Source organism: Cryptomeria japonica, chromosome 5, assembly GCF_030272615.1.
Source record: "Cryptomeria japonica chromosome 5, Sugi_1.0, whole genome shotgun sequence".
NCBI classification, from domain to species: domain Eukaryota; kingdom Viridiplantae; phylum Streptophyta; class Pinopsida; order Cupressales; family Cupressaceae; genus Cryptomeria; species Cryptomeria japonica.
The window spans coordinates 686,636,703-686,648,478 of NC_081409.1; positions in this window are offsets into that span (position 1 = coordinate 686,636,703).

The window sequence follows — 11,776 nt, forward strand, 5'->3', positions numbered from 1 at the left end:
TCTGAAACCCAAAATGCGAAACTGGAATTAAATGAATAAACTTCAAAATTTTGAAACTGCTAAACACAGACGCGACTATCCTCGACGCAGACGCGGTTCTATGACGCAAATGCGGTTATGTGAGACATAGACGCGACTATAAGTCACAGATGCGGCTATACAACACAGACGCGGCTCCAACAATTACAGACACGATTCCAAGGCATACACGCAAGTTCTGAAACCTGCAAAACAAAATGTTGCCGATAACACAGACGCGATTTAAGCTATCGCAGATGCGCCAGAAAATCAAAAACGCGATCCGAAAGTACGTAGACACGGAAATACCAAAAATTCTGTCGAAAACGTCCGATCTGCAACTTCAAAAACGCAAAATCTGCAACAAGGAGGTTAAATGCAAAGGGACAAGAGTCCCACCAGGCGTGCCAAAATGTATATGGTGAAAATGGATAACAATAATAACAAAATTGAAAGGCTAAATGAATTCAACCACAAAACCCTAGCCTAACAACAACAAAGATCCACCATAACATATGAAGATTACCTAAGACAATGCAAACCAAATGAAATCACAAAGATTATACCATCACATGTCCAATAGGGTTTTGATCTCCATTCTTCCTATCTCCATTGATCTTGCTTGATATATTTGCTCTCAGATTTTATGTGCACAAGAGCTCAACAAAGAACAGAATGTGGTTGCAAGTAGGATCGTAGTGTAGCCAAGTCCTTAAGATCAGTGATTAGGGTTTGATAATGAAGGAAGCATCTCCTTAAATAGAAGACACTATATGAAATGGAGGGATAAGATTGAGAGGTGTAAAAAGGAGGTCGGCTATGATTAGAGGGTAGGTAGAAGAAATAATAAAATAATGAAAGAGGTAGGTAGTGTAGGAATTAAGAGATGAATGATATGTGTCATGGGTAGAAAAGGATAATGAATTAATTAAATAAATAAAGATTTATTTAATTAATAGAAGAAGTGGGATCAATTAAATAAATAAGATATTTATTTAATTTAGGAAAAGGATAATTTAAATAAATAAATGTATTTTTTCAAATGAGAAATAAGGCTAGAAGAGGATAAATGAATTAATTAAATAAATAAAGATTTATTTAATTAATAGAAGAATTAGGCTTAGATAATTAAATAAATAAAATATTCATTTAATTAGACATGACAATTTTGAGTGTCTACAACATGAAGTTTTATTGTAATAGCCAAAGTGCTTTACACTTAACATGAAACTCGACATACCATTCCATAATAAATCATGTGTGTGTGTGTGTGTGTGTGTGTGTGTGTGTGTGGAAGGAGGACATATATGTTTGGCCAAGATACATAATGATATAGAAACTAGTAGATATTTTTTTTATGAAGCCATAGACAAAACTTTATTTGGTGTAGAACTTCTCTAGGCTTGCCTTATTACTCGACGACTAGCTATGGTAGCTTTGGTCTTACAATAGAGGAGTTATTCACAAGAATGAAATTTGACTTTAAGTGGGAGAATGTTGGAATGTGAGGTCAATTTTATTGTTGTTGTAGTAATGGTGAAGAGTAGACACTAAGTACCATTGGTTTTATTCCAATAGTGATGAATAGTCAACATGGGGTAGATGAATTTTTCTTTGGGAATTACTATTTTTAGCAATTCAACATTATTTTGACATGTAGTTGCACGAGTCATACTTTCTATTTTTGGAAAGTTGTCTTCAATTAGGACTCCACAACTTGGATGCCATATGATATGCAAAGTCATGTTTTTAAGAATTGTTTTAAATATTGTTGTAATTGTAAAAATTCTTGAGAAATATAATACGAAAGATATTTGTTTGTGGTTTTTTTCAAGTATAATTTTACTAGGTTTTGCCAAATAAATCTGTGTTATTATTTATTATTTTCTCTACATAATTTGCATTATAATATTGATAACATATACTAGAATCCTTAATGGTGTTTCCATTCCACCCAACCATCTGGTATATAAAGGTCCATTCCCACTATGCTAGGAGATTGCCACAAGAATACTCATACCAAACACATTGGGAGAAGTCTTACACACACCATACATAGAGAGGAAACACAATATACACATCATCCAAGATTCACACAATCAACATCACAATATGGACCAAAATATAAATCTTCACTAGGTAAAACAACCAATGACATAAGGCAAGGCACAATCACTAATAATGCAATAATAACATGCTAGAGAGGAGGGAGTGTCATTACAATTATTGAAGGGATGGATAAGCAAGTTTAGGTATGAATCAACTTGCCCATGCAAGAAACCCAACCCACAAGACCTAACGCTCCTAAAGTGGGCATGGATTATATGCTCATACTAATCCTAGACGAGTATTCTAGATTTACCATAGGAATCGTTATCTTGGTTAATTTTATTTACCCAAATGTCATTAGGTGTCACTTATTAAGATAACTCTCGCACTAGATATCCTTGGGCCCCTTAGTGCCTTGGTAAATTTCAAGAGCCACTCCCCTACATATCTTTAGTACTTGTATCCCAGGTTTATCATAACTCAACATAAAAGAGTGTGGCATGAAAACAAGACATCCATAATTTCGAACATGGATTTAAAGTGACATTTATAAAAAAACATCAAGGAGACATGAAATTCCCCAATACAAAGCTTCCAATTTCACTTTCAAAAATCAAATTTTATATTTTATTTTTGAAAGAAAAAACTAGATTTTTAATGCACTCCATTACTGGAGCTCAATTTTTCTTAAATTTTATAATTTAAAATTTAAAAAGATAAAAAAAAACATCATTTTTGCTTAAATGTGAACACACCTAATTTATGTAATAAAAATAGAATTATGGGCATTTAAAAATTGGCATGGTGATGGCACAAAATGATATTTTTACAATATATTTGAAACCAATTTAAATCTACTCAAATTCTCCAAATTGTATCTTACAAGGGAAATTTTGTGATCCATCGAGGGTGATAATGTCATCCAAAGTGCAAATAAAATGAAGAAACAAGAGAGGGAGAGAAAATTACCTCCTATTTAGTTACACGAAAAACTCATATTTTGTCTCAATTTCATGTAATTTTGACGCAGGAGAGCATGCATAAGATCAAACAGTCTTTTATGAAATTGATTCTTATGTCAATCTCCATTCTTCCCAATCCACAAGTAGCCATATTGACCAAGGATTCAAATTTTGAGAGGAGAGGTTTGAGAGCAATTTTCTTCTAAAAATAATTTGCATAGCAAAAGACTTGTTCTTTTTCCCTTTTAACATTTTTGCTTATTTTCTATTATTTTCTATTTTTCATTTTCTAGTTTTCACTTTTCGTTGTTTTCTTAATTTTTCATTTTTTCATTGTTTTTCCAAAATGCAATTTGAACAAAAATAAGAAATTCAATATTAAACCATTTGCATTATATTCAACATGAATAACTAAAATATAAATATGCATTATGTTGGAAACTCGAGTTATTTTGTTATCATTAATGTCAACCTATCTCGTGTTGCAAATGAGTTGTTAAGTTATGTTGTCACCATGTGTTGTAGATGGTCCGGAAATGTATGGTTTGATGTTGTTGGGTAGTTTGGTAATGACATTGAATAAGTATGAGGTGTTTCCAGAAAGTTGTTGTAGTAGAAGGTTCAATATGTAGGAAATAATTTTTAATGTCCCAGAGGAAGAATGCTTTGCATTCCTTTGATATGTGAATATTATGGAGTGTACTTCTAGATACAATGTTTATGATTTGTGTATGTTGTAATATCAATTTTATAGGTCCTTTGTTGCCTAGATGTTTGAATTAATTGTTATTGTTTTTAATAGTGGTTGTATGTCGGAAGTGGTCCGAAGAATGCTTGGAGGTTCTCTAATATGTGGACGAGCATTGTATCTTTGAGGAAATGTTCATTTGATTTGTGCAGTGTTCAAGTTCAATTTTCTAATGATGGTTTGACCTAGAAATGAAGTTATGATGTTCTAAGTTCAGTGTTGGCTGTTGGTATGGGTTTAGGCTGACTAAGGTGATGTGTTCTATATAGATCATGCCTTTTTGGTCCAAACACATTTTGGTGATTAGGTTTTTATATTAATAAGGGTTTCACTATGGCGTGTGTTGATCTGCATCATGTTGTGTACATTAGAGAATGTTTTGGGACCGATTGGTTGGTGTGCTACATTGTTGACCTACACATTTCTCTTGGTGTTGACCTTGGAGGATATGTTAGCACGTGTGGTTCATTGGAATCAGTTGAAAAGGTTGTGCTGGGATGCATTTGGGTCCTCTCTGTCTCCTGGAGTGGATCACATTTGATGCTATAGGTTTGGATGGTCCAATTTGTGTAATATTGTATATTCTCTGTGTAATCGACCTAGTTTAGGGCTTCAATGAATTATATTGTATATATACGAGTGTGGATGTGTGAGTTGAGTATGGAATGAATATGGATTGGTGTAGAGTAGATGTGATTGATGTGCAAGCATATTTGATATTGTAAAAGTATGAAAGACACTTGAGAAGAAAGTTGAGATAGTGTTTGTATTCAAATATGTTTGCCATGATATTGGTTGCTTGACACAATTATTCAAGGACAATTTCATGATCATGAGATCTTATTCATTTCAATTCATTTTTTCCTCAGCACCCACCAAAAGAAGGTGTGTTCCTTTTGGAAGTCTATGCACCTTTGTATCTTACCCAAAGGTTGTGTGTCTTAGCCTTGCAAGTCCTTTCAATTATAGTGAGCTCCTTGGCCTTGAGCCTAAACATTGTAATTATTTATTCATATTGTGAGTGTGATTATCATTGTGCTTTTTCCATGTTTAGGATTTTCATGTAAACCTAGCGTTTATGTGTTTGTTGCGCTCTTTTCTTCCATATCTCATAATTGTAGTGATAAATTTATTGTGATTAAAGTTTAACAGAAAAGTACTTTGAGTCCTAGATTGATTCACCCCCCCTCTTAGACATGTGACGCGTTCAACACATTCCCAACCCAAGGATTTTTTTGGGAACTAGATAACTTAATTTCTTTTTATTTTTCCCCAAATATAGGAATATTTTTTCAACCAATGAACAGTTATTCAATTCTTGGAATTTCATTTGTGATAAATATATGATTTAAACTATTAATTAAATCAATCAAATATTGGTAACTCATAACACAAACAAACTCCAAAATCACCTTTGATTCAAGTTCAAGTTAACATAGGGTCAAACATGACACATACCATACTTGATTTGAGTACCAACAGATAATAGAAAAAATAACAACCCATATTGACATCTCTCAAATAATTATCATTAAGGATAACTTAAACCTACAAAATTGGGTGGAAAATTTACCTTGTACTTGTAACTACTCAACATAGATGTAAAGTGCACCTGCTCAACATATGTAACAACTAGAGCATGATATAATAACACAATGGGGTGCAACATCATATAAATATAATCGATACATCTACATGTCATACAACCATGTTTTATTTATTCACAATTTGATAATGATATGCATATCAATGACTACAACATTATGTTGAACCACGCATATAAGCATCACACATTGATCTCAAGACATATCACAACAAAAAATTGCATCAAGTCCTAACAAGGGAATTGATACACTGTTATGCATGCAACCAAAATGTTATGGAATACCATCTCAAAACATGTGGGTTGCTATACACATTACATAAAGCAAGAATAGAAGCCTTGATGAAAATAATGAGGCCAAATCATTGATCAACACCCAAAACAAGAATCACAAGGATGACTTATATATCCCTTGATACATAGTTGAAAAAAAATATTGAAATCCAACCATCTCAAGTCCGTATATGAGAGGGAATTACAACATGTCTCACCCTCCTTGTGAACTACACTCCCTTTAGCTACTCTAGTGTGACATACTCTCATGTTCACACACATAAATAATGTAAATGTAACCAAGCTACACTCACCTCAATAGACAAACATACAAAGATCATGATCTAACTACACTGATTCACATGGTCCTTATACAAAATCAAAACACTCTCCAACATATTGACCACACAATCCATTAGACCTATTTGTAAATGAACCATTGATAAGGGCCATTAGAATTGGAGGTAGCTTCTTTACCAAATCCTTGTACCCATTTAGATCCAAGGGAAACCCCTGTGATGTAATATTAGTCCTCACTGACAATATTTCCATCACTTGAAATAGTGTCCTATATCACCTTTATAATCTCTCCTCGAATTGAACCATTGATAAGGGCCATTAGAATTGGAGGTATCTTCTTTACCGAATCCTTTCACCCATCTAGATCCAAGGGAAACCCCTGTGATGTAATATTAGTCCTCGTTGACAATATTTCCATCACTTGGAATAGTGTCCTATATCACCTATATGGTATCTCCTTGAATTGAGATGCATACAATCCTCCATACATCCTTTAGGGTAATTGTCATCTTTGTTGTCGGGAGATGGAATGTTTTGTTCTCATAGTGTCATTGATTTGCCAATGTTAATTTAATAAACCTATTCACTTGAATCTTTGACTTACAAGCTACATGGTACAACCATATTTCTTTTAGCAAGATCAACTCCATGTCCCCAAATCATGTCATTCATTCTAGGACTCCTAATCTCTTGTTGCATTGACCAACAATGGTAAGTGCTCCTACATTCATTATAATAAATAAATAATTAATCTCCTTCTCATTAACAATACAAATGTTATGCCTCAATGTGTAAATGCCTCACAATAATGCACAAACATCTTATGAAAACTCTTCACCCCAAGCACAAAGTTTTCTCCTCATGTACAAATGATTCATAATTAGGCACAAATGTTTTTTTTTATGCACAAACACTACACTCCAAGCACAAACATTTGGTACCATGAATAAACACTTCTTAGTAGGGCATCAATTATACACACATGTAAAAGCACTACTTTTTTATATGAAAATGCCTCAACATCATAAACAAATGTTGCAATATGAAATTAATCTATGATATCTTCACGACAATGTGTTTTCTATTCTAACAAATTTAAATTAAATAAAAAAAATTCATTCCAAAAAAATCACTAAATGATGGTCTAGTGTTGTCATATTGCTTTGAATAAACAAATTAGGTCATTCCTCTTGTCGATCAATTAAATAAAGTCCCCTTTATTAGTTAATCCATTGACTATACTAACATTTATTTCCGCTAATTAATTAAATAAACACTATTTTAAAAATTGATTAAGCCAATGAAAATTATTCCTCACATCATTTGAAAATAAAATAAATAAAAATATATTTATACCACACCACAACAGGCCAAAAACAAAATTTTACATTTTACCCCTCTATTGGAATTAAAGTAATATTGGGCTTCCATCTCATAACTCATTCTCTCTCATCAACTTGCCTATATCCCAAGTCTCTGTTTGTGTGCATATTATTTCAACATGTAATTTAATAAAATCCCATCCATCCATGAAGGTGAGGTCATCATATCCATTCTCTTGCCTTAATCCTAGCTTGCCTTGACCCAAGTTCTAATCTTAATCATTAATATTTGTCACGAAAAATCTATATAAAAAATCTCCCTTAAGGAGATCATATCTAGAATTAGAAACCTATGTACAAGTTTCCAAATAAAGAAATCCCATTGAAGAGCAACCCGTGTTTTATTATAGATCTCTCTCTCTCATCTCAAGCACATCCAAGATATCAAAGAGCTTGGAAGGAATGTGATTCATGCCAAGTTCACCATCATTTTTTTCTCTTTTGTTTAATTGAAGGTGTAGGTAAGATTCAGTATGAGTTTGTGTTTGATGACATTTCTCAAGTTTTGGTGCTAACTTTCCATTGACACACAAATAATAGAAGGTATTTCAAAAGAAAACATAGAAGGATAGTTGTTTACAAGTTGTGTCATTCTCTTTAAAGGAGAAATTTTTTGCCCTCAATGTTAAAGGGATTTGGGATTTTATTGTTAGATGTAAGATTAAGACAAAGAATGATTATTATTTTTAGGACTTGAAAATTGAAATGAATTGGATTAAATTTGGATATGACTATCCATAAATTTTTTAATCTCGAGTCACATTTTTTAATGCATTTTTGTCTATTTCTTAATTTATGTCCAAAAATTTAAGAATAGGAAGTGAGAGTGAAAGTAGGTTTAGGTGTCCATACAAACTAGTATGAAATTCCATAAAAGTCTATAAATAATGGAAGGTGGCCTTAAAAAAGGACTGCACGAGTGATTATTAAAGCATGTCCATAAATATAAGGTGGGATCACGAAGTAGGTGATTTTTCGACTATTACATAGTGGAGATATCAAAGAATATAATTTGAGATACAACTATGTACTTGAGATGCATAATCATTTTAGAGTTTTTTGCAAGATGTGTCATTCTCTTCAAATGACAAATTTTTCGCCTGTATTATCAAATTGCTTTAGGGTTTGATCATTTGATGCAAGAATTAGACTAAGAAGGATTAGGATTTTTGGGACCTAAAAATTGGAATAAATTGGAATAAATTGGATTAAATATGGCTACTAATGTCTAGTTGACTTTCATCTTAGGTTCCTAGCACTTTGATGTGTTTTTGTCCACTTCTAATTTCATGCTTGAAAATTCAGAAGAGGGAGTAAAAATGAAAATAGTTTTAGGGGTACATACAAACCAATATAACATTTGAATAAGAGTCTAAAAATATCATAAAATGGTGCTATAACACCACTACAAGAGTGATTATTAAAATGGGTGCATGTATATAAGGTGGATATCTTAGAGCGAGTATTTATTTAATTGTCATGAATTGGAGATATTGAAATATATACTTTGAGATACAACTATATGCTTTGAGATGCATGATTGATTTAGAATTGTTTGGAAGATGTAACTTTCTCTTCAAGAGTGGAATTTTGGAGCTTTGATATTAAAGCGATTAAGGATTTGAATGCTTGGTGTAAGATTATGATAAAGGAGGATTAGGGTTTCTAGTACTTAAAAATTACAATGAATTGGATCAAAATTTGAACAATAGTGTTCATATGAGTTTTATCTTGGGGTACTATAATTTTTATTCATTTTTGTCCACTTCTAATTTCATGCTTGAAAATTTAGAAGAGAGAGTAAAAATGAAAACAGTTTTAGGGGCACATACAAACCAATATAACATTTGAATAGGAGTCTGAAAATATCAGAAAATGGTGTTATAACACCATTACAAGAGTGATTATTAAAATGGGTGCATATATATAAGGTGGATATCTTAGAGTGAGTATATATTTAATTGTCATGAATTGGAGATATTGAAATATATACTTTGAGATACAACTATATGCTTTGAGATGTATGATTGTTTTAGAATTGTTTGGAAGATGTGACTTTCTCTTCAAGTGTGGAATTTTGGAGCTTTAATATTAAAGTGATTAAGGATTTGAATGCTTGGTGTAAGATTATGATAAAGGAGGATTAGGGTTTCTAGGACTTGAAAATTACAATGAATTGGATTAAAATTAAACAATAGTGTTCATATGAGTTTTATCTTGGGGTACTATAATTTTGATTCATTTTTGTCCACTTCTGAATCTATGTTCAAAACTTTTAAACTAGGAAGTAGAAGTGAAAATTAGTATAGACTTGGATAAAAATCTAGAAGCAGTGGAAAATGGCCCTAGGACTTGACTACAAGAGTGATTATTAAGATAGATGCATAAATACAGGGCGTATATAGAGTAAGAGATTTTTTTTTATTGTCACAATCAAAGTATATACTTTAAGATGCATGTGATCATTTCAGAGTTGTTTGTGAGATGTATCATTCTCTTTGAATGGGGAATTTTTGGCCTCTAATATTAAAGGGCTTTAGGATTTTATTGGTTGATGTAAGTTTGGGGCAAGTTGGGATTATGTTTTATAGTCCACCTAAAAATTGGAATAATTTGGATTTAATTTGGACACTAGTGTCCATGTGAATTTTATCTTCAAGTCTTGGCAATTTGATGCAATTTTTTCCACATTTGAGTTAATGCTCAAGACTTTTGGATTCAGAAGTGGAAGTGAAAAAAGGTTTAAGTGTCTATACAAACTAGTATATAATTGGATAAAAAGTCTATAAGTAATGGATAATAGACTTAGAATATCACTACAAGAGTTCCTATCAAAATGGGTGCATAAATATTATAATGTGGAGATCTTATGATAAGTGATTTTTGGATTGCCAGAATGTGGAGATCTCAAATTATATACTTTAAGATACATGATCATTTTAGGATTTAGATGCACCTCAAAGAAAGGGAAAAATGTAAAGGTATAATTTGCATACCCATGTCATTTCAAATTTATTTTTGTACCTATTTTGAACATATGTTCGATAAATGTACATAGTGATAAATGACACAACATTGAGTAAAGTTGGGCTCATTCTTCAATAACTTTTATATATCTACACATATATCACTACCCTGTCCATTTACTCACACATACACTTAGACATTCAGTCTATATGCTTACTTGTTACACACTTTCATTCATTTAGCTATTTAGCTTGTAGATTTGACCATTAGCCATTTTGAAGAAGTTCATTATCACAAATTTGTGAAATATTAATGTGATGCATATGATTCAAAATGTGAGATAGATACGAACAAGCATGTAAGTCCCTATCCAAATCAAGATAAAAAGCTTCTAGAAACAACTCATTGTGAATTTCAAAACAACACAATAACATAAAAAACAAAGTAAATGTTACCATAAACTCCATTGTCATTGGATTTGCTTTGATGATCAATTTTTATATGGATACTCCTTTGCTTGAAGACTACATGATTTGATAGCACACGCCTAGCTCAAGTTAATGATGGATTAAAATGAAGGAAAGAGTGCCCAAATTTATAAAAAATTGGAAGGGAAATGGGTAGTCAAGATTTGATAGCGAGATCAATGATGGAGGATGTTGGAGAGGATTCCCTTGGGATCAAGGAGGGAATGGAAGGTTCAGATGGAGGTTGTTGGATTGTGAACAACTAAGATGAACTTACTAAATTTAGTAAGTGGTTGTGACCATGAGAGATATAAGGGACATGTGCATCTAATAAGGCTATATTATTTAGCTTAGCAAAGAAAATAATGGAACCATAAGGACACGTGTTGTTAGCTCCCCTTTATTCTTGGAACGTGTTGAGGGAATATATGCATAATTAAATAATAATATAATTTAATTATTTTAGCTATGTGTGAGATAGAAAAAGGTGGAAATGGTATTTATTATTTATTTATTTATTACAAAGAGATGAAAATGGGGACTAATCGAATAATATGACTATTTAATTAAGTGCGGAAAACCTTAGTAAAGGGGACTTGTCTTGGGTGATGAAATTGAGGACCAGGACTAGGTGATAGGGACTAGGTAAACTTTAGGAAATATTTAAGTGTCTACAACTAAAATTAAAATTTTGGTGGATTGACCCCATTCACCCTCCTACCTTGAGTTGACTAAACATACATTTGGTATAATTTGTGCCATGTGCTAGTATGTAAGAAATTTAGTGCACTTATACCAATCACCTCCCAAGCATTAAAAATCAAGGAATTGGTTCACATTTATACACTTCAATTAGTGCTCTAAAAGGAGTTTTGTATTGAACATTCTAGGAACATTTGCATGATTGAAGATTATTATAGTTTTGCTATAATTCAAATTTCAAGGGTTGATTTCAGAGAATTTGCCTCCCTATCACAAATTAACAATTCTCAAGGTATTTTTAGATA